Raw genomic sequence first — 22,821 nt, forward strand, 5'->3', positions numbered from 1 at the left:
GCCTAAGGTGGATGGGTCTTTTATCAGTTCTTCCTGTGCCCTACTATCTGTTAGACTCCTGCTGGTGGGCAGGGGAAGAGAAGAGTGAAAAAGTCCAAGGATTATTCAACAAAGAAAGGAATGTATTTTCACTGTACATTGCATTTGCCAGTTCCCTGTCCTTCTTGAACTGAGGGGCCCAGAACTAGACACAGTATTCCAGGTGTGGTCTCATGAGGGCAGAGTAGAGGGGGAGGAGAACCTCTCTTGATCTACTGCCCACAACCCTTCTAATACATCAAAGATGTCAATGTTCTGACACTTCTCACCTATGGATTGCAGTATGTTGGTGCTTTCCCTGCTGTCTCTATGCATTTAAAGGACAAGAGTTTCATTAGGAGCAGTCAACATGATTTTACATGATTTACAAAGGGAAGTTGTGTTTGACCATGCCGATAGCCTTTTATGAAGGCGTAATCAGTTGGTGGCATTGCAGTGGGTGTGGTTTATCTTGATTTCAGTAAAGCATTTAGCTGTCTCCCACAGCATACTGGCAGCGAAACTGAGAAAGTGTGGGCTGTATGATCAGGTAGTGAGGTGGATTGTAAACTGGTTGAAGGGAAGAAGGCAGAGAGTTGTGATCAATGGGGCAGGGTCTAGTTAGAGGCCTGTATCTAGTGGAGTCCCTCAGGGATCGGTGCTGGGACCTATACTGTTCAATATATTTATTAATGACCTTGATGAGGGAACAGATTGAAGCGTCAGCAAGTTTTCTGATGACACTAAACTGGGGGTGAGTGGCTGGCACACCAGAAGGCTGTGCTGCCATCCAAAGAGACCTGGACAGGCTGGAGGGTTGGGCAGGGAGAAATGTAATGAAACTCAACAAGGGCAAGTGTAGAGTCTTGCATCTGGGAAAGAATGACCCCATGTACCAGTACAGGCTGGGCAATGAACTGTTAGAGAGTAGTGTAGGGGAAAGGGGCCTGGGGGGTCTTGGTGGACAGCAGGATGAGCATGAGCCAGCAATGTGCCTTCGTGGCCAAGAAGGCCAATGGCATTCTGGGGTGTATTAGAAGGGCTGTGGGCAGTAGGTTGAGAGAGGTTCTCCTCCCCTTCTACTCTGTCCTCGTGAGACCACATCTGGAATACCGTGTCTAGTTCTGGGCCCCTCAGTTCAAGAAGGACAGGGAGCTGCTGGAGAGAGTTCAGTGCAGGGCCAAAAAGATGATGGAGCTTCTCCCGTATGACGCAAGACTAAGGGAGTTGGGGCTCTTCAGCTTGGAGGATACTGAGGGGTGACCTTATTAATGTAAATAATGTAAAAACATTAATGTAATGTAATGTAAAGGGTAGGTGTCACGAGGATGCAGCCAGGCTCTTCTCTATGATGTCCAATGATAGGACCAGGGGCAATGGGTACAACCTGGAGCATAAGGGGTTCCAAAGAAACGTAAGGAAAAAATTCTTCACTGTGAGGGTGACGGAGCACTGGAACAGGCTGCCCAGATGAGTTGATGAGTCTCCTTCTCTGGGGACATTCAAAGCCCACCTGGATGAGTTCCTGTGTGACCTACTCTAGGTGATCCTGCTCTGGCAGTGGGGTTGGACTAGATAATCTTTCCAGGTCCCTTCCAACTTTTAAGATTCTGTGATTCTATGATAACTGCATTCTACCTCTCTTCAAGTGTGTCAGTGCTGCTTTAAAAGATCAATATAGCAAACTTTTGCAACTACACCATCTGATTTCATTTTTCCTTAATTTAGTGTCAGCCAAGCTACCATAATCAAGACGATTAAAAGGGACGGAGATAAACCTGCTGCATTTTGGGGTTTAAGCCTGCCTTTTCTCCCTGTAAATGCTGACCTTTACAAAATGAGCTTCCTCCCTCCTTCCCTCCAGAAAGTGGAACATAAAGCAAATGTTTGCTACTTTTATCAGTGGAGCCAAATTCCACGCATTCTGGCTGCTTTTCACTGACAGAAAAATTATTCCAAAATAATTAGAGCTTGTAAGTGATACTGTATATCACTGTAACAATAACAGCTAATTTGGCCTTTTGCAAAGTATATATTTTCTCAAGAAATTTCAATCTAATAGGCAGAACAGTGATTATGATGACCTTAAGAAAACATAGCCTAAAGAAAGTAGTGCATGTTTGTGAGTGTTTAGAAATCTCAGCTGGAGCAGTTTCCCATGGAGCAATGCTGGGCTGGTGTTACACCCCATGGTGGGGGTTCTCTCATGGTGGGGGTTGCCCTGCCTAGGTCCTGAGGGCTCTAAAGAGGGAGCAGGGGCAGCTTCAGTCCCTTCTGCTGAGGAGCTCCCCAGGTCAGGAAAATGTGCTGTGTATCAGAAGTTGGTGAAACTAATTCTCTGTTTGTGTGCCTGATTATGGGACTAAAAAAAGTTGGAGTGTGTACTAGTATATGCCAAATATACTTGTTTACTCTGTTCCTATTAGCATGACCGAGCCTTAGAAACATTTATTTAGTGGAATTGTTGAGAAACTTGATGAGCTGCTGGATTCTTCCTTGTCTAGTTTCTCTTGTCTAGGTTGCCTCAAAATATCACTAAACTTTCTTATTTTTACATACCCACAACTTTTAAATCCATATAGATGACAGTTATTATGCTGAAAATGCAGTCACACACTTCTTGGGCTTTGCAACTGTAGAGCATCAATGAAGGAAATTCACTCAGTAACTGAGCCGGGAAAGGAAAGAGCTTGGAAATGCAGTTTCTAGTGCTTTCTTGTAGACATTCCCATCAGATCATGCAAAGAACTCTTTCCATCTTTATTATGAAAGAAGCAGGAGAATATATATTATTTTTTAAAAGTCTTTTGAAATGAAAACCTTTGTGAGCTTAATTAAATGTACTGTGAGAAAAATGTGCAGTTCACTTACAGCTATTGACTTGAGGTTTACACATGATTGCCAAGTCCTGGAATGAATAAAACTTTAATGTTGGAATCAAGAACAATTGTCTTATAGATTTTTTTAAATTTATTTTTTATATTGAAGCAATGAGAAAATATATCCTTAGATTTACATGTGTATCCTAAAAAGTAGAAGTTTGGATTGCAAGTAATGAAGTTGACTCGTTTCAAACTTGCAGTCCTCTTAAGAGAAATATTCCAGCTCGTCCCTTGAAACTTCAGGAATTTTGACAGATGGTATAGGTTGAACATGTAGAATGTTAAATCTACCTTTTTGTTGAAATCCTGAAAGCCATAGTTGTGGTGTGGTCATTTTGATCTACTTGGAATCATAGAATCATGGAATCATTTCAGCTGGAAGAAACCTTTAAGATCAAGTCCAGCCTTTGTCCTAGACCTATCAACCACTAGACCATTTCCCTAATGGAATTTTCCTTTAAGCAAGAACAAGAAGCCAAGAGTCTTGAGAAACGGGCTCTGGCAATTAGAAGAAGGAGTTGATGCCTAGAATATAGTAACCCTGTCTAGGTTGGGATGACCATGAATAGATAGCTTCACTGTGAGAACCTGACTACTTTGTATCCTTCAAGAGAGACTAGGGAACCTCCTGTCGCAGAAGGCCCAAAGGCTGGATGGTTGCCTAATTAGCATGAAGTCATCAAACATCTGCAGTAACTGGGGGAAAGGTCAAGGTGGCAGTGACCACCGACTCACAGCCCACCTCTCCAATTCATACACCAGACCCAAAAGAAGAGGGCAGAGGAAGAGAACTCTGAATGTGCACTAATTTACACACCAGGTGGAGAACTGCTAACCAATCACTACATACAATCACAACACATACGGATCAGAATACAGAATACGGTAATGTTGTGTGTGTAAGTACAGAGGAGAGGTACTTTTGGGGTGCACCAGCTTTGTGGATTGCCACCTAACACCCATATCTGCGCAAATATGTAATAAAGCGAGCCCCGTGGCTCTGTGCTGGCTGGCTCATTGCACACCGGGGCCGAGCCCCGCTGCTCTGTGTGGGTTGTCTCGTTACACACCGGGTCCGAACTCCACTCTGTGGGACGCCATTTCCAGCTCCGCTCCTCCTGCGTACTGCCTCTCTGTGGGTCCTGCCCGAGGCACGCTGCCTCCGCACAGCTCCTTCCCGTCGCGACGCGCATCTTTGCTCTCCCTCACACCGGGAGCACGCTCGCTCGCCCGCGCCTCCGCAGATCCCCGCGTTTCCCGGCCGCCCCACGGCGCTGGCTCCGAGGGGATGCTCCGCCCCGCGCCGCGCCCGCCCGTGCGGTGGCGCCATCGGCCCGGCGCTAAACGCGGCCGTCTGCCGGCGCCGCTTGCTTCGCCTGCCCCCTGGCGGCGGCGTGTAGCCGAGCGCAGGGCGCCGCGGCACAGCCCCGGTCCCCGCGGCGGGGGGCGGATGGGCGACGGGGATACCGGGCGGCAGCTGCTTGACCACCCCTTTCTCTCCTGCAGGGCTGTGTTTGCTCCTCTGCAGCGATCAGCACGGGTACCTTTAATGGCGCATTTAGTTTTACACACAGCATTCCCCGCGGGAGCACCGTATCTCCAGCAGCTGGTCCGTGGCGCCTCGCTGATGTTTGGGAGTAGCAGGGGTTAACAATTGAGTTTCAACAGAGCGGTAGCACTCAGAAACGCAGGTATTGCTGCTCTCCTGTGGACAGATGTGAAATAGATGGAAACCAGAAATATTTCAGAAAGAACAGAACTATCAGTGGAGACGTCTGCCACTTCAGACGGGGGTGGGGGGGATATTTTCAAAACAAGGCAGGGAAAAAAAATTAAAAGGGCATAAGAAGGAAGCTGAGCACTCTGATTCTGAGATGTGGCTTGGAGAACATTGCACAATAGCCCCAAACTGAAATAGAAGATGTATTATTGCATGTAATGGGAGGAGCTGGGAAGAAAAACTGACCAAAGACAGAAAGCCATATTCAGAGATCTAGGGCAGACAGAAATCCCCAGAGAGAACATCACAAAGACTGCCCTTATGATGGCCTTTGGTAGGACTCAGAGCTGGGAAGAGCAGGCATTTAATTTATTTTTTTAAAAAACTCTGAGGCTCTGTATGGAACTGTTAAATGGAAATGTCAGAATGCTAAAAAAAACAAACCAAAACAAACATTACTTAGATTAGCATCTAAAATAATTGCCACTGTGTCTCAGTTTCCAGGTAATTGTTTATTTATTTCAGAAGACACAGATTTTAGTGACTATATTTCATGTAAACTGTAGAGATCTCCACTTTCTGGGTCTTCAGATTGCAGGGTCACAAACCAGGTCCTGGCTAGCCTCTTTATAAAGACCACGCATGGAGCATCCATGACCAAAGCTTGTGCTTGAGGAATGTGCCTATTTGTTTGTCACTAATAAAACACACTGTCTTTCTTTACATGCTCAGCTCAGTGCAACATATCATCTATACAGATGCCTTGGATTTTAAATGTGATTTTTTCCTATTTTAGAGCTATGACACCGACAGAAGAAAATACACGTCAGTGCTCAGCATCTCTAGTGATAGTTATATTTATTGTTGAGAGTAAAGAATATGTAGGTATATATTTCTGATATATTCCCAACAGTACTTTCTTTTAGGAACCAAACTGTAAGCAATGCATTTTACTTTCTGAAGAAAATGTAGTTTCTGTCAGCAAGTATGACAATTGTTTGCCTTTCTCAGTTCCTTCTTCTATGACTGTTTGCCTCGGATGTCTTAAAAATTCCCAGTGATTTTAAATCTGTAGCAGAGATTTGGACAGAGCTTGTGGGGAAGAGTGTCCTCAGAGTGGATGTGACAGTAAGCTGAGCAGACAAGGATGAAGCAAGGAAGGGATGATTTCTAGGCCACGGGCCTTGCTTTGATGAGTCTCTTCCTAAAAGCTGTCTTCCACAGAGGACACAAATACTTTGGTCTAATGCTCCTTGGCACGTGACAGCAGAGAGCACTCAAAAGCTGGAGGGCTAGTGTGTGGAATTAGGGTTAGGACCATCCAAATCAGTGTTGATCTTAATTTTACAAGGGATACAGAATCATCAAATATTTCATGGTGCCTTTAAGAATCAAGAATGATCAATGCCTGGGAATATCTATTTTGCTGGTCTCTGTTGTTTGCAAACTATGTCGCGGTTTCACAAGGAGCTGCTTTTGCTTGGTAACAGGGGGAGCGGGTTGCAGTGAAGACCCGGTAAAGAGTTCTAGGACTTTCTCCCTGCTCTTGGGTTCAGACCCACCTCCAGCCCGGCTGGGCCAATCTGGCACGTCTGCCATCACTATTTAGGGACAGGAGTTTGAAGTGCCTGGGAGGAGGTCTAAGACTGGTACAAGATGAAGTCGACCGTGCAGACCCCACAGTCAGAGAAGGAGGCAGAAAGGAGGAGCACCAGACTGGAGACACCTCTGCAACCCATGATGAGGACACAGGCTGTACCCCTGCAACCCATGGAGGGCAATGGCAGGACTGAGAGCCAGCAGCAGCTCCATGTGAGTGCATCCACATGGGCAAGAGACGGTGTGAAGAGGTGGCCATTGGAGCAGGCTGTGCTGGAGAGCCTGTGGGCCACAGAGCCAGACCCACACAAGAGGCGGAGAGGAGCTGCAGACCTCCGGATGAACACACATCAGAGTGGCCCATACAGGGCTGCCCAGTGTGTGAGGGACCCTGCAGAGGAGCAGGGAGTACCAGTGAGGAGCCTGTCTGCCCTGAAGAAAGACAAATGGCAGGAGCCATCAGGAAAGGACCCACTGAAACTCCCATTCCCTGCTCCCCTGAGCTGTTCATGGTGGGAGGAGTTAGAGTCACTGGGGTCAGGGAAGTTCAAGTCACTGGAGCCTGGGAAGAGGGGAAGGAAGGCGGTGCGGGGGGGGGGAGGTGGGGGCAGGTAGTCTTAAAGGGCTGGTTGTGCTCTTCATCATTTACCACTTTGAGATGTTTTCTGTTTGTTATGTTTTGGTGTTTTAAGGTTGTGTTTTCTTTGGTGGTGGATTAAATTATTGTCTTTTTTCTTCCCCAAGCTGAGTAGCCTTGTCTGTTTTGTCTGGGACCATAAATAGCAATTAAGTTCTCACTGTCCTTAAGTTCTTAAGTCTGCGGTACTTCAGTCTAATCATGGTCTTTTGTCCCTGGATGGGCCTAAACCATGACAATGTACTAGATTCATGGTTTACCCATCTAAATTGCCTGACGTTCTTTTCAGAGACAAAAGAGATGGAGTGCAGACAGGCTGTGCTAGAGTGAGTATATGCTGGGATCATTCAGGCTACGCTAATGTGGCTTTCAGACAAGTTATAACAGTGTAGGCAGGTTTGGGCATCCTCTTGAAGTTCATTAAGGCTCCAAAGTGTGGCTTCATCCTGTAGGGCACCTTGAAGTAGGAACATCATGCAAGACTCAAGGTCCTGAAAGAGTTCAACAGGAGTTTTCCAGTCCTAACTCTGCAAACCACTAGCACTGTTCCCCAGATCTTTCTTTGTAGGTACAAAGGCATTTGTGTTTCCCTTATTACACTTGTTCTCTGCTCCGTGCAAGATGCTCTGATGTCAAGCAGCAAAGATTTGTCGTCAGATGCTGCTGTGGAGTTCTGTGTACCTCTAATAATACATGGTGCACCTTCAATTTCTGAAAGTTTCAGGTTGTCAGAAATGTTTAGGCTCAGACCCCACTCAAGTGCTCATTTGTAGACAGCATATACTCCCTCAGTTTTTCTCCCAGCAAAGCAGCATATGTTTTCCAGGGGGTACAGGTCAACAAGCACTACTGTATTTGTTCCATGAATAAGACCAAGGGAGACAATCTTCCTTCATAATTCTCTTGCCATTAACTCACATTTCCATTACCATGAGAGAAACTCCCTTCCTGGGAAAAGATCTCAGCGAGCCTGCAATCTGTCTGGTAGACCATGACAGACTTATCTGCTTCTCCCCACGTTCTGACCTTCTACAGCTCATTTTGCTGAGTGTTGACTAGAATTGTTATATTATGCAAAAAAAAAAGAAAAAAAAAAGAAAAAAAAAGAGTAGAACTGTGTGATTCCCAGGCTACATCTCACACTCTCTCAAGATCTGTTTTTCCAGGTCTTTATGGTATGGGTTTGCTTTGCTACCTGCTGCATGGTGTCATGATTCCTAGCAACAAGCAGCATTTGTGTATTCCTGTTCACACAGGTTTCCTCCTGAACAGAATTTTAGTTGTGCACGTGTGCCTGTGTGTATGTGTACATAGGCATAAGTGTGTGGGCATGTCTATACACATCCATGTGCATGCACACATGTGTTTTATATTAGTTTTGCTACCTTCAAAGTCATATAAAACACTTTTCCACAGATAAAGTGTCACCATAAACAGGAGAAGAGAAAACAGTAAGAATCAGGTAACTGAGCTGGGCATAAAACTGAAGATAAAAGGTAACTGTAGAGATAGGATTTCCCATGGTGAAAAGGAAATGCATTAGCATCATGGCTCAATAAATCTGAGCAAAGTTTCTGTTCTAGGATCAGTTTCTGAGGTCCCTGTCTATATGACAATTGGTGGTGTAATGTAGTGGTGCTAGTGGTTTTCAGCATGAATTCTCCTCCAAACACAAGAGAAATTGCAGGAACCGGAGTGGCATGAAATACAGATTGATTCCTCCAACTGGGGCAACAGGACTCTGAAAAAAACTTTATCTCTGTAGCAATGCATGTGTCCTGTAATGTAGCTTCTTCAGTTGGAGGAAGTCTGGCAAGGAGGAGTTTAACTGTTCATTTCTGTTAATGACTTACCTTGCATCAAGGAATAAAATCTGCCCCATTCCTGCCTTGCAAACACTTAAAGAGGGGTTCCTAACTCCCACAGGCTCCATCAAATCTCTGAATACAGCTTCTGGCCCACTGTGGAAAGTCCCTGCTTTCAGGTAGTGCAGGAATTATAGCCAAAAGGAGCACTGGCTGCTACAGAAGGTGTGAGAGGCAGATGGGAGGCATCCTGGGAACTCACCACAGGGGCATAAATGTGTCTGAGCAGAGACTCTCACAGGGAATGGGAGCTTGAGCCGAAGTGTCTGAAGGAGAGGACTGTCCCATGAAAGGAATACTTGAAGTAGTCTTATTTTTCCTACCTGGGAGTGAGGCTTAGGGAAATTCCTAAGGCTGTTAAGGCAGGCTCCTCAAAAGTGGTCAGAATCTGAGTTCCCTACCAACTCTTACAGTGTGAGCCTTTGTGGCGTTGCACGTCATTGCAGTCAATGTGAGACAAGGGCTCAGCATTTTGGAGATGAAGGTTGGGCATGCTTGTGAAGGTATTGCTTTCTCGTTTGGAGCCTTGGAAAAAAGATGAGTTCTGCCAGATCTGTTTTGATCTCTTGGAAACACTAGAGAATACTTCTAGAGCACTCTGCCAGGAAATCCAGATACAGGCTGAACTCAATGCTAGACTCTTCTGTTGGCAGCCTGGAGCCAAGATGTCTGGCAAGACTGGTCAGGAGTGAGTAAGAGAGAGCCTGCCTCCAAACTGCAGTCACTGGTGAGGTCATAACAGCTCAGATTCCTCCAGTGACGGCAAGTTGTGCAGAGGAGACACTGGCAGTATGTTACAGATGTGGCAGGAATCACAGCTCAGAGAGTTTGTGTTGAGGTGTTTGATCTTTGATTTCCAGGGACTTGACATGTTTTAGCCATGATTAGTCAGATTTGTTCATGTGCTGTATGCTAAAGTCACAAAGTATTAGTGTGACTCGGGCTTTCTATGGGAAGGGATTTTGTTCATTGCATAAATAATAAATTCATTTGTTACGCTCTTCCCTGTGCAGAAGGCTTTGTGTCCAGACTGGTCAGGGTTGCCAGCTTGCAATTAGTTCACATTTATAATTCCTGTGGAGCACAAACATTCATAACATCAAATGCTTGATGGTTTTTTGCGTGGTTGTGGAAGTGGATACCCAGGGGAAGTCACATCGAGACCTTTCATCATGTCAGTTTCTTGCAATAGAGAACATTGCATTCTTGAGCTTGCTGGGATTCATTTTAACTACAGAAATAGGACAACTATGCGAATCTGTGCATGCCATGTTCGAGTGAGCTGCTCCTGCAGAGGGGCTATGTGTGCCTTAGTGGAGCCCCAGACCATCATAGCTACCTCACTGTTAGTACCCGTGCCATGCTGGTACAGTATTGAAATCTGGTGAGTATTGAAATCAGCCCCATTATGATGCAGAAAGAAACAGAATGCCCTCAATCTCAACTTTAACCAGACAAATGCAATACAGGCAGGACAAAAAGATTGTAACAAAAAAGCATGAGTTCTTATTGTGCAATGTTTGTTGCCATAGACGTGTTTCAGTGGCACCTCTCTTGAACTGTGCAGAACTGAAGGAGATTTAAGCACTAAGAAATACAGTATCCTTCTTGTCCTCAGGACAATAAAATCATAGAGCTTTGCTTTATCACTTGGAGATGAATGCTTCCAAGGTAGGAGCAGGCATTAGACCAGTCAGCAGCAGTAGCAAGTTTTTGCCATGCTCTAAATAAACCAAAAAAGACTAGAAAGTCTTGAAGTTTCCAGTGGAGACTGTTATAGGAGGTACTGACACATCTCTATTAAACGATATTTTGATAATTTTGCTTCTACCGACTTTGTCCGTGATCCAAGCCCACTGTGTACCCATGTGGAAAAATCACAGCCACGTCAGTGCTGCCTGATTCGCTTCTGGTAGATTTGTTTGAGGAGAGGACTGCTCCTGTGCAGCTACCGACATTGTAGATTTTCTCTGAAAGAGAAAAAAAAATAAAGTCTTTCCGAGCTTTTCTACCCTTTCGAGTGAAAACCATCAAAGCGCAGCTCTTTATTCGCCGCCGTTCTGCCTTGGGGCAGGCGGCTTTTCCTCCGGGCCGCGGCGCCGGCAGGGGGCACCAAAGGCCTTCAGGAGCGCGGCGGGCCGGGGCCGGGGCGGTGGCGGGCGGCTTGCCCCGCCATCCCTCCGGGCGTGGCAGCCACGAGGGCTGTGGCTCTAGCCGTGTGCTCCCCGCTGCCTCCTCCCTAACCCCTCCCGCCCTCGCCCCGTAGTTTCAGCTCCTCGTACGGCTGCTCCGCCACGTCCCGGTGCTACAAGAGGCCGGGGCGGGTGAGTCTGCCCTGCTCTGAGCCCACCTCCAACCCCCATCCCCACGCTGACATTTGCTTCCCAGCCTCCGTCCCAAGGAATGACATTTCCCGGTGCGAGGCCTTCCTCCGGCCGCCGTAAGGCGGGCCGCCAGCAGGTGGAAGCCTCGTCCGGCGCATGACGGCGGCAGGCCCGAACGCCCGGCCCCGGGAACCTCCCCTCCGCCGGCCCCAGTAAGCCCCGGGCCCCGGCCAGGCCGCCGCCTTCGCGGTCCGGCGCTTGCCAGCACCATCAGCACACTCCGACAGGCAAAGTTGCTACTGTATCTAAAGCACACGAGCTTGCCACTGCGAAGAGCTCGTGAAGATTAATTCTGGCGTTAAGTGTATTCTATTGACAATTGTTCTTGCAGCGGGGCAGGTTTGCACTTACTGCCCTCAGTTTATTAAACGCACAATAATTAGCTGATATTGTGCCCAGTAATTCGACATTTTTGTTTCTTGACGGCTTCCTACATCTTTTGAGTAAATTTTGTTCTGGACAGAGATTTTCTGTGTATATAGTCTCTATTCTAAACCAAGCACTAAGTGTAACATCCAGACATATTCTGAATAAGCAGAATTTATCATCGTGTTAAAACAAAACGATTCCTAGTTAGCACAGGACTCTTATTTATTTGGCAGCACAACTTTTTATCTTGGACACATGCTTTCAGTACTACAAATTGATCTTTGAGGTGAGACACTTGAGTTGCTGCTGGCAAACCTTGCTTTTGTAGTTAGTAGTGACTAATCTACACACCTGCCCTCACTCTCTTTCTAGCCTTCTATTCGTAAGCAGCATATCAAGAGTGGATGAATGCCAGCAGAACAGCCTGTCTTCGGGAAAGATACTTGCTTTTTTTTCCACCCTTGCTTGACTTTCTACTTGTGCTGGCGCAGAAGCCTGTCAGTACAACCTCCGTTGTTACCTTATTTTTTCTTGTTTCCTTTCCTCCTACTCCAAGTACCTCCAACCCTTCAACTTCTTCTTGATAAATTATCTTCATGCTGAGGAAGGTGCTAACAGGAGTTTACGTGTGTGTTTTAATTTAGAAGTCATTCTTTCTGAGATTGATTTCGAGGAAGCAAAAGTCTCTTTGTCACCTGAATATTTCACATCTGATAGCACTGCCTTGTCTTTTCTGCTCAGGTTTATTATGAGCTGCCCTCAAGCCCCTGAAGCACTCGAGCTTCTTGCCAAAATCGCACCCAGCCATCCCTTTCCATGAGGTGGGGGAGAAAGAAGGTCTGCGAGAGTTCATGTTAATAATGACTCTAGATGCCCATTTCCCACACATCTTAGCTAGCACAAACAGCGAAAATAGTCCACTCGCAGAGAATCTGATTCAGCTTTCTTGCATTCCACAATAACAGATGGATTGCTAGACTGTTTACTGTTGCTTCCCACAAACTTCCTGTTAGTAAACTCCTGTATTATTTATGAAACAGAAAAATTACAAAGAAGTATCTTAGCTGATTACTGCCTGCTGATGAACCACTGCCAGAGAAACTTTTGCATAAATATGTATATGGGAACAAAGATCATTCCTGCTGATGTTTTTTTTTTAGAAATTATTTTTACAATTGTTTGTCTCACAATATACGGTGACCCCATTGTGCTGCACTCCCCAGCAGGTATTTCCTGCTCCCAGACATTTACAATTGAATTGAGATGTCTGTGAAAGTGTAAAGAAGTGAGGGGGTAAGAAAAAAAACAAAACAAACAAAAACCACATGCACTCACTTTGCAGAGATCAGCTATGAATAAGAAGTGTTTAAAATCGTTTTATTTTACAATGACAATGATGAATGAGAAGTTACTAATGTGTTATTAATCTCTGCCCACCTAGCTTTGGAAGCCGGATATCTCGGAGCTGTTGGCAGAAAACAGAGAGAATAGTGCTATATTGATCACCTTCATGCTACTTCTGTCATAAGCAGACAGTAAATGTGAATAAACTATTTTCTTCTCAGTTTGGCTGTTCAATTTGACAAAACATGCGGGCTAGAAGAGTGCTTTGTTTGCGCTGTGTACTGGAGGTTAGAAGTCTTCTGATTCAGTGGAGGAGTGAGAGAGGCCAGCCTAAAATGTTTGTCCAATTATATCAACAGAGCTAGCAAAATTTAAAAATAGTCTGTAATAAAAAAGAGCAAAATGTAATGCAGAAATAGGAATCTTGTATGTTACCAAAAGCACTTACAGTGATTTTTGGAAATAACAGTTGACCTAACATAGGCATTACGATTTTAAACAGTTGCCATTATGTTTCACAGAGCTTCTACTCTATTTATGTAGTCTTTCTGAACGAATTGGCTGCTCCACCTGATATTTATGATTGTAGATCTGCAATATATATACATACAGGAACAGAATGAAAATTTTCCTGATCTGAGACACAGATCAGTCTTCCTTGAGATTTTTTTATTTGATTCCCTGAACTGAAATCAGAACTTAAAACAGTACTGCAGATTGAGCATATGATAATGTTAGCCCTGCTATGACAGATCATTCACTGCCTAAAGTATAACAAAAAACTGCCGTGTGTTGCAGACATCTGTAGGATGCCCATTAAGTCATCGTGTACCTTTATAAGATCTATATTTGTGAAGAACTGTTATCAGATGGAGAGGGGCATCTGCTGATCCTGGGGCAGAGCTCATTTCTGAGTATTTGTGTGAGACAGTGTCACATAGCCAGTCACTCATTTAAAGTAATGATAAGAATATGTCTTCTCTGATTAAATTCTCTCTTTGCCTCCTTAAATACCATCACTCGGAGCTCCTATTGACAGAAAAAGAACTCAGTATTATTAAGGGCAGGTGATCAACAGCAGTTATCTCCTAATGCTTCAACCCACCAACAAGCATCTTGCTACAGATGTTTCTCTGCTTTACGCAAATAGGAACTTCATGGATCAGTTTTCCTTTCCTCTGTGGAATATATACATCTGGAAAATAGAAATCCAGCTCCATGGCACAAAGAGAAAAACAAAAAAAGGTAAAATCGTGTCACTGACCAAGCAGGTAGCTGAGAGAACACAAGCTGTAGATGTGAAGCCGAAATAATTATACTGGTGGTTCATATGATGACTTCCTAATCAAGCAGCGTATGCCACGATACAAGTTTTGTGGGCTTTCTCTGAGATGACTCTCACTCAGGAGATGTTTCTGAAAGGGAAAAAACTAAAAACCAAAAACTGAAACTCTTTCCTGGGTTATGTGTGACACTTCTTCACAAATCTCTCTCTTTTTTTTTTTTTTTACCATTTCTGAAATGTTGTTTTCGTTCAACATTTCATGTTGTGGATAGCTGTATTAGATGTGATACCTATGCATATTAAAAACAGTGAAGCTGAGCTTGCACATGAAGAAAGAATTACAGCTTTTTGTATGTAATAATTAGGATATAGACATTTAAATAGATGTACAAGTTTACTTATGTTCTTTACAATAGCACGGAAAGCTGGGTACGTGAAAATGATTGATGAAATTAAGATGGAAATTTTCCTTCCTACTAAAAGGAAAAAAAAAAACCAACCCAGCTTTCAAACTTAGTGAATTAGTGGAGGTTTAATAGAGTTGTATAGTACACAAAATAACATTTGTATTTCATGTAGTAAGGATAGATTGTGGAATATCACCTATCATTACCCTAGAAAATCATGAAAGGTGGTCATCCTAAATGCAATTATTTTTAAAATGTCTACTTTTATTACCATTATTAAATAAAATTAGTACTGCTATTTTAGACTGATTTAGGCTTTTTCTGATTTTATATAGTTCTTTCAGGTTTTCTGTGCTTAAGTCTCATGAATTGTTAGGCAATGTGTCTGTACCTATTTTTCTTGGTGAGACTTTTAAGACCATGTATGCTTTAGTTGTTTTAAAATCAATTGTGGATCATGAATTTTCCCCCCCCCCTTTTTTTTTTCATGTAGAATTTATTTCAAAATCTGTATCTGATACTCTGGTATTCGGTTAGGAACAATGATAAATTTGCTATACACAAAGCCTGTTTTTGTGTCATGGTATTGTGTAGAATCTTGTCTCCATTTCATGACTAGCCAAACGCTGGGAAGAGATCTTGATTCAGTTCAGATGCATGTCACAATTTTGATGAAAAGTCCCTTTCTGTACTTCTTTTTTCTAGTTGAATTTATAATGAACGTTACTGATTTTACACAGATTTCTTTTAATTGAGTACCTTAAAAAGAAGCAACAACAAAACAACACCCAAAGATACAGTGCCAATACCAGAAAAGAGGAAAGAAAGACACTCAGTGTGTAAATGACTATTGTGTTGTACTGATTCTAATTTGGACGACCAGTAAATAATCGGCAATACATGTGCATGTGTTACAGCATGTCTCTGCTTTTGCAAGTTGTTGTGCAGCTACTGATGTTCTGCAGGTAAGCTGCAGTTTCAGTTGAGACTTGTGTCTAAAGAGCCAAATACAATTCCAGAATCGAGTATTAATAGAATAAACTTAATTTTAGTTTTTTATAAGTGCAGCTGCATTTTCTATTTAATTATAGGTTCCCACAGTAGTAATTTTTCCATGACCTGCTCAATCTCAAAAGTCAGAAAATTGCTTCTTTTTTAAAGCTGACAATAGCACGGTATGTTTCCAAAGGAAAAAGACAAATTACAGAAAATCATTACTTTAAGCATATTTAAATAGCCAGGAAGAAATCCTAATTGAAAAGTTTGCTAAAATGTGGAAAAGTTAGCAATGTCCTTTTATATATATATATATATATGTGTGTATGTGTGCGTGTGTGCGTGTGTGTGTGTGTATCTTGTTGTTTGTAGCTTTTCAAGCTGATTGAGATGCGATGCCTTTCCTTTGCTCACCCTCTACCTCCCCCCCCCGCCCACCTTTTAGGAAGCAAATATTTTAACTGGAGAGTAATTCATTTGTAGGTGTGTTTAATTATCTAAATTGATTTCTCCCTGTGATATAAAGGTAATGGGAATCTTTGTACTTTGCACGGGCTTCAGAGCAGTCTGTGAGTCTTTATTTTCCAGCAGCAGTCAGTTTCCTCAGTATGTTAAAAGAATTTTGTAACTGTATGATTGTTTTAATACATGTTCAGGTGATATAGCAGCATAGAATCATAGAATGGTAGGAGTTGGAAGGGACCTTTAGAGATCATCTAGTCCAACACCCCTGCAGAAGCATATTATGTTAAACGTTAACATGATTCAAGTCAATAATTGACCTAGAAATGAGCAACGTTAGAGTAATCCTTAAACGAGCCTGTGTTTAATGGAGTCGCTTGGCTGGTGGGGTGGCTGGTGAATTCGGTGGGGTTGGGGCTGGGGCTGAGTCTGGAGCTGGGGCAGGGGCAGGGGCTGCGGCGCGGAGCGGCGGCGACATGCGGGGAGCGCTTCTCCGCCTCCTGACCGGCTGCGCCTGCGGGACGCGGCAGGCATTCATCAGCACCGTTTGCGGAGGAGTTAGGCAGTGTTGTGAGGAACCCAGAGCTGCTCTTTGCAGGTAGGATGCCCCGGGACTGCAGCTGTTGGTGGCCGGTCCCCGTTTTGGCCCTACTGCTGGCCAGCGAAAGGGGCATTTGAGCAAAGCCTTCTGGTGCACAGCATGGAGTGTAGGAGCACCATTGGGTCTCCTCAGCCCTCTGAGCCCCTCGCAACCCTGGCTGACGGCCCCTGTAGTTATCAGTTACTAGTCATTAACTGCACTGCTGCCATTAAGGGCATTTCTAACCATAGAAAGCAAAATAAAAATGGAGGTATCATAAAATAGACTTGAGAATCATGAAGTACATCCTTTTCCCTCCAGACACCTGTTCCCCAATAAACTTGTACTCTTCCTCCAGTCCCTCCAGTCCTTCTCCTGCAGTTTCCCATCTCTCAGTGCAGGCCCTCTCCCTAACAGCCCCCTGAGGCTGTGTCAGGATTTCTGGTAGCTCATCTCCAGGGTTTCACCAGTGAAGTGGAGACCAGCTGCCAGCGATGAAGAAGCAGGACAGCCCCAGGTCCACACAGGATTTTGGAGGGGCAGGTGAGTGCAGGCATTGTGGGAGGAGGTGAACTGGCTGGTGGGAACCACTTCTGGCATCTCCTCATGGAATGGAGAAGAAGAAAGCCCTCACTGGAGTCTTTTCTGCTGCCACAAAATATCTGAAAAAAAAGAGAGTGGCCTGCTGAGGTAGGTAGCCATGGTAATTTGTTTTCATCAGTTTCCCTAAGGGAGCATACAAATGAAGGAGTTGCCCTGCTGAAGCGCTCAAGCTCTTCCCCGTTCCCACATTCTCCATTTCCCATCTCCAAATGACTACAGCTCTTAAAATTAGGCCCAGATCATGGTCCTGTGAGAGAAAGCAGTGATGAGCCTGGTCCTTACTATAAAGAAGACAGCCATTAGAGGAGGAATTTGCTGTATTTCTGTCTTATTTTCCATGAACCACCAGGTCAGGTTTATCCAGGTAGCACTCACTGTAAGATATATACATTGAGTTCAGGAGAGTATTGTCTCTGCACAAACACTGGGGCAGCTCCACGGTGATATGAACAGTTGTAACTCTGTCAAAGCTCATTCGAGCTTATACTCCAAGATACAATGATTTCTGCTTGAGGCACTCCAGACAGATTTGTTACATGTTTAAATTTCAATTTAAGGTAATACTTCAGGGTTTCGTCTTGGTTAATCATCCAGAACATTAGATGCAAAATACTCTTTTCAATCCCCTGGTTGATCTCTACCTTAGACATAAAGCAGTGCAAAAGGACAATGTACAGGTTGATTCCCGATGTAAGGTGCTGCCTCAAGTGAACATGGGGGAGCAGGATGGTGTCCCCCATTTGCAGCTGTGCCAGCCTGAGTGTCCCACAGCTGTGCAGAGCAGGGATCCCTCACTCAGTCTGTTCTCCATCCAAGTGCTGTTCCTTTTTGTACATCAGAGCAGCTACACACAGAAACAGTCAGCATTCAAGGATTGTTTTTGTCAGTGGTGTTTTTCATTTAAAATCAAATGAAAAATGAGGTAAAGTTTGTCATACTTGCCTGATACTTTTGCTTTCTGCCAGTTTCTTTCTTCATTAGTGTGAAAAAATGGGAGTTTACATATGGGAGGTGTGTGGATCTTGCATGTTTTGATGGGTTCTTTTGTTGGTCTAATTTTCCAGTAATTTATCTGACTATGCTGTTGTGTTTTCTGATCCACCTGATCCCAGACCACTCTGAACTACAGAGTTTCATTTTCATGACGCTGGCTGATCACTAGCACAGTCAAGTTGAGGGAATCAATGGAAGGACCTTGACCTCCCAGCCAGCATCTCTTAGGGAATTCTCTTTGTTGGACGCTTTCAGGCTGAGGCCTCTCCCAAAGATGAAGGTAATTTCTATTTGCCAAAGAGATGGAGAGAACAGGAGGAAGAATAAGGACAAAAATCTAAGCAGCCAACTGAACTTGTTCAGACTGATACCAGCCTGTGGTATTCAGACGACAACTAACCCAAGGTTTCCTTAACCTTGGCAGAAGTGCGGGAAATAGTTGAAGGAGGATGAAGTGTTCTTGAACTGTTTCTCCAATGTATCAAGTACAAGCAGGCTTTTCTTCAATATTAGGCATGTGCCTCCCTTTCCCTTCCCTTTAAAGAAACTTTTATTGTAGACTATAAAAGGGGAGGAAAAAAAAAAAAAAATCTCTGTCTGTTTGTGGACCCCTGTGTTGCCTCTACGCTATCCAAGGACAAAGATGCAAATCAAGACCTCCCTGGTATAATAGCATTTTGAAGGCAAATTTCTTGCTGAAGTCTTACAGTAAAAGCAAAAGGTTAAAAGAAATAGCTGTGCTCAAGTGTCATTTTAAACAAAAAGGAAAAAAAAAATAACCACATTCTTCAAAACATCAGCCAGAGCTTCCCTGGAAGCATCAAAAACAGCATTCCAGATAAAAGCAGCATGATGTGAAGAGACCTGATCAGCAACAGATTGATGTCTGGGCTTGGGGACTAATGTAAGAACTTAAAGACTTGGCTAGAGAATATATCTTGAGAAGCATAAACATAGAAGAGGGTGCCAAACCATGAAAGGCTTCCTTTGCACTGAGAATTCAGAAGTCGGCGTGTTGACAAGCAGGGAAGCCAATGCTGCAAGCAAAGCACATAGAGTGATGAATAAACTCAGCCTTTGGGAGCCTAGGATGAGATCTAGAAAGGGGCCAATCTATATAGCCACAAGTTTGTGTCTCTGCACTCAGGATTTAGGTGCTGTCAAGCCTCAGACCTTCCCACCCAGCTGCTGAGGCTGACGTCTCACAGACTAGGGCAGCCAGGTTTGATTCAGAAAGTGCATACTAGTATTCATTTTTAAGAGAGGATGGAGAGACTTCCAAGAGACTGACTTTACAGAAGGCTGGTTAAGCCATTTGTTGAAGTGATAGGAGAGTCAGGTTTAATTTCTGCTCAAATGCTCTGTGTTTTTGGGCCATTGGCTTAACACTAGGTTCCTGGAGTGCTTCCCTGGAGGCTATGTTTACTTCCTCCCGTGTACCCGGTGAGAGCTTGGAGGCTGTATGGGGTCTGAGCTGTTCTTTGGCTGGCACAGTACATCCCAGGCAGATGCACGTCCCTGTAACTGTGATCTCTGCAGAGGCCTCCATGGAGCTTCTGCAGCAGAAGTGCTAGCTTTAAGCACTTGAGCAATGGGCAAAGCAAGGGAATAGATATGGCTCATGTGGTTCTTCAACGTGAGACTTGGTCACTCTTTATTAACCAGGGAGTCTCTCCAAGAGGCTGGCGGTGAAGTGGTATTCTTCACTTGTGAGGAAAAAGAAATCACTTTTTCCTTGGGCTATACTTAAAATGGGATAGTTCAGTAACTAGAAATAACAGATTTATATATGAAGTGAGATAACTATGAAAAAGGAGTTATTAGAGAGCTAAATAGGTCCTAGCTAACATACAGTTTGATTTTTTGATGGATAAGCTTGGTTTAAAAGCTGTATGCTAAGGAAAATAGACATATCTGCAAAAATATGGGGTGTGCACATCGTAGTCAAATGAAGAGGGGAAAAAAGAGAAACTTATTGCCTAAAAGAGCAAGTTGAGAGGGCAATCTGATGGAGAAAATGCCAATGGCTTCATTTTTTGCATTTAGCAAAACCCTACCATGCGACCACCCAAGCTAAAACCTGTATAAGCACACTAATCCAAATGCAGTCATCCCTCAAGATGTACTCATGTTATTGTCAGAGATCTCCTGTAGCCTGAACACCTACTCTGATAGGAGGCTGGTAACTACTGCAGGCATCTCTTCTCTCAGCAAAGCGATTAACAACTATGCAGCTGATGGCTCTCATTCTTGTTCAGTTGGCAGGGATGGTATCACTAAACTTGAGCTCACTTGTCACAATGGCAATAGAGTTGGAATTTAATTATCTGCTGGAGAGAAGCCCTGACAGCTGTGGTGTAGGTTTTTCAGTGTAGATGTTGCCTGGATTACAAGAAAAATATCAAGGGCTGGTGAGAACAGCCATTTTCTAAAAGCATTTCTGCCTGGGTTAGACTACCAAAGAGTTACATACAATTATCTTGAAGCTATTTATTGCCTGTTGTGTCAGATTGTGGTTGAAGTTTATCTGTACTGAAAGTTGTCCTCAGGAATCCTTTTACTTCATCAAAAGTAACTTTTCTGTTCCAGGGTTTAGATTGGAAGTGCAGTGTTTGCTTACTGCATTACTCCTGTGTTTTCTTCTGGCTTGTGCTTCCTGGAGGAAAGGTGACGGATCTGCTGCTGGTTCCTAAAACAGTTCCTAAAACTGTGATGGCCTTCTGATAGTGAAACCATTTTACCAGCAGCAGCATCAGGTGAGACCTCATAATTTTCTTATGGTAATGGTAATCGTTGAAAAACTAAGGAAATGTTAGCTGGAAAAAAAGGGGAAAACGGTCTTTTTTTTGTGCTTTTTTTTGTGTGTGTTGTTTTGGTTTTTTTTAAGTGTTAGCATTCCCTTAGCTTGGTGTGCTGCCCACTGGTGGACATAAGAACCAGGGCACTGGGGCTTTTTTAGTTTTTTTACAAATTTTTCTTCTTGTTGGCAAACAAATATTCATACCAGTAGCTCTCTGAAGTCACTGTAGCCCATTGAAGACACAGCTCTGAGATGCTGAGGGCACTTGTACAACAATTTGTGTCATACACTTGCACAGGGGAAGGACCCATACTGGAAGTTGCTGCATTTGCCTGCCCCATCATAACCTTGGAGGAGCAAGGCAGTGCCCAGATGCACACACATCTCTAGGAGCCCTAAAAGCAGACTAAGATTTGCCCTCTGACTTGCATCCCCGAATCTGCTTACCTCCCATCATCTAGAAATGGCCCTCAGAGGTTGGAAAAGGAGCCCCTTTTCTGTGGGGAATTTGTGGATGCCAAGCTACACCCATGGGCATACTTTCCTCCTCATGCCTCCTGGGACCTCCTGGCCGTGTCCTCGTGGCTGCAGGTGAGCTCACCCTAAATCCTGGAGTATGCGGCTGCAGTCCTCCCCCTCTCCTCCACAGCCCTGAGCAGAAAGCCCAGTTTCAGTGACAGAGGGAAGACACTCTGTAACCTCCCTTTCAGGTAGGATGAGGCTGCCTTTGGCTCCGAAGATATTTTTCTGCTTCGCTTTTCTGTTTGGGACCTTTCTGTATTTAGGACTAGGTGAACTGGAGAGTTGCTTTAGGCTACTGTCAGTTTAAACCCTGTTTGATGCAAGCCAGTGCTGCTGGCATCTGTCACCCTCGAGCTTCCTGGGCTAAATGCAGAGGGCAGACCACACAGCTGTACTGCCTGGGGATGTTGCCTGCCTGTGCCCTGCCCAGGTGAGGGTAGAACTGCCCAGGTGCCTTTGGCAGGCTCTGTGGTGCTAGCACCAGCTGAAAGGCAGGACCTGTCTGGGAGAGAGCTTTGGGAAGAACTTTCTTCTCCAAAAAGACCATGTGTTGTAATCTGTTTATATTATGTACCAGCAGCTCTTGCTGACTAGTGTTAGAAAAAATTTGGAAATTCTGGAGTTAAAACTTCTATAAATTGCATGAAGATAATACTTAATAAACATGACTATATTGTAGGACTATTTTTTTTCCATCCTCTTTATATGACTTTTAGACTTACAAGCTTTTTATCTTATTTTATGAGGCCATGTGATATAAATTAAATGTAACACAAGATGCTGTTAAAAAAGATTTTATGACATGAAGAACTGGATCTATATTAGGACCAGATCCTACACAGACTTATGGATGTGAGTAATTTTGCTCTTGTAGATAAGCTATTGAATCAACCATGGCAAACCATTTAAATGTTCAGAATCAGGCCCTCATTTTGGACACACTTCTCATTGTTAAATCAATGTGAAAGTGAAATCTGTCTCCTCTCAAAAGGAAAGTGCCAAGACTTTCTATACCGAGATTTGGGATCTGTAGAAAATGAAGCCTTTTTATTTTTTTTCCCCCTCCAATAATCTGTTCAGCGAACAAGCTGTGAAAAATAGTTCTATATTTTTTCCATGTGATGCAGCAGACGGTAAATTTCCATTTAAAAGAATGATCAGAGTAGCTGCTGGCACTGAACTCTGTTGTCTTAGTCAAATCTACTTACAAAGAGTTTACAGCAATACAATAGTTTATTATTTCACTCAACCAGAAATCAGATGAAAAAGGCAAAGGGGAAGCCTGAAGTAGGTTCATGGTCAGAATTCTTTTCTTTCTTAATATCTTGTTTTTTTAAATGCAAGAGTTGAGATCA

This window comes from Colius striatus, chromosome 9 (assembly GCF_028858725.1).
Source record: "Colius striatus isolate bColStr4 chromosome 9, bColStr4.1.hap1, whole genome shotgun sequence".
In the NCBI taxonomy this organism is placed as follows: domain Eukaryota; kingdom Metazoa; phylum Chordata; class Aves; order Coliiformes; family Coliidae; genus Colius; species Colius striatus.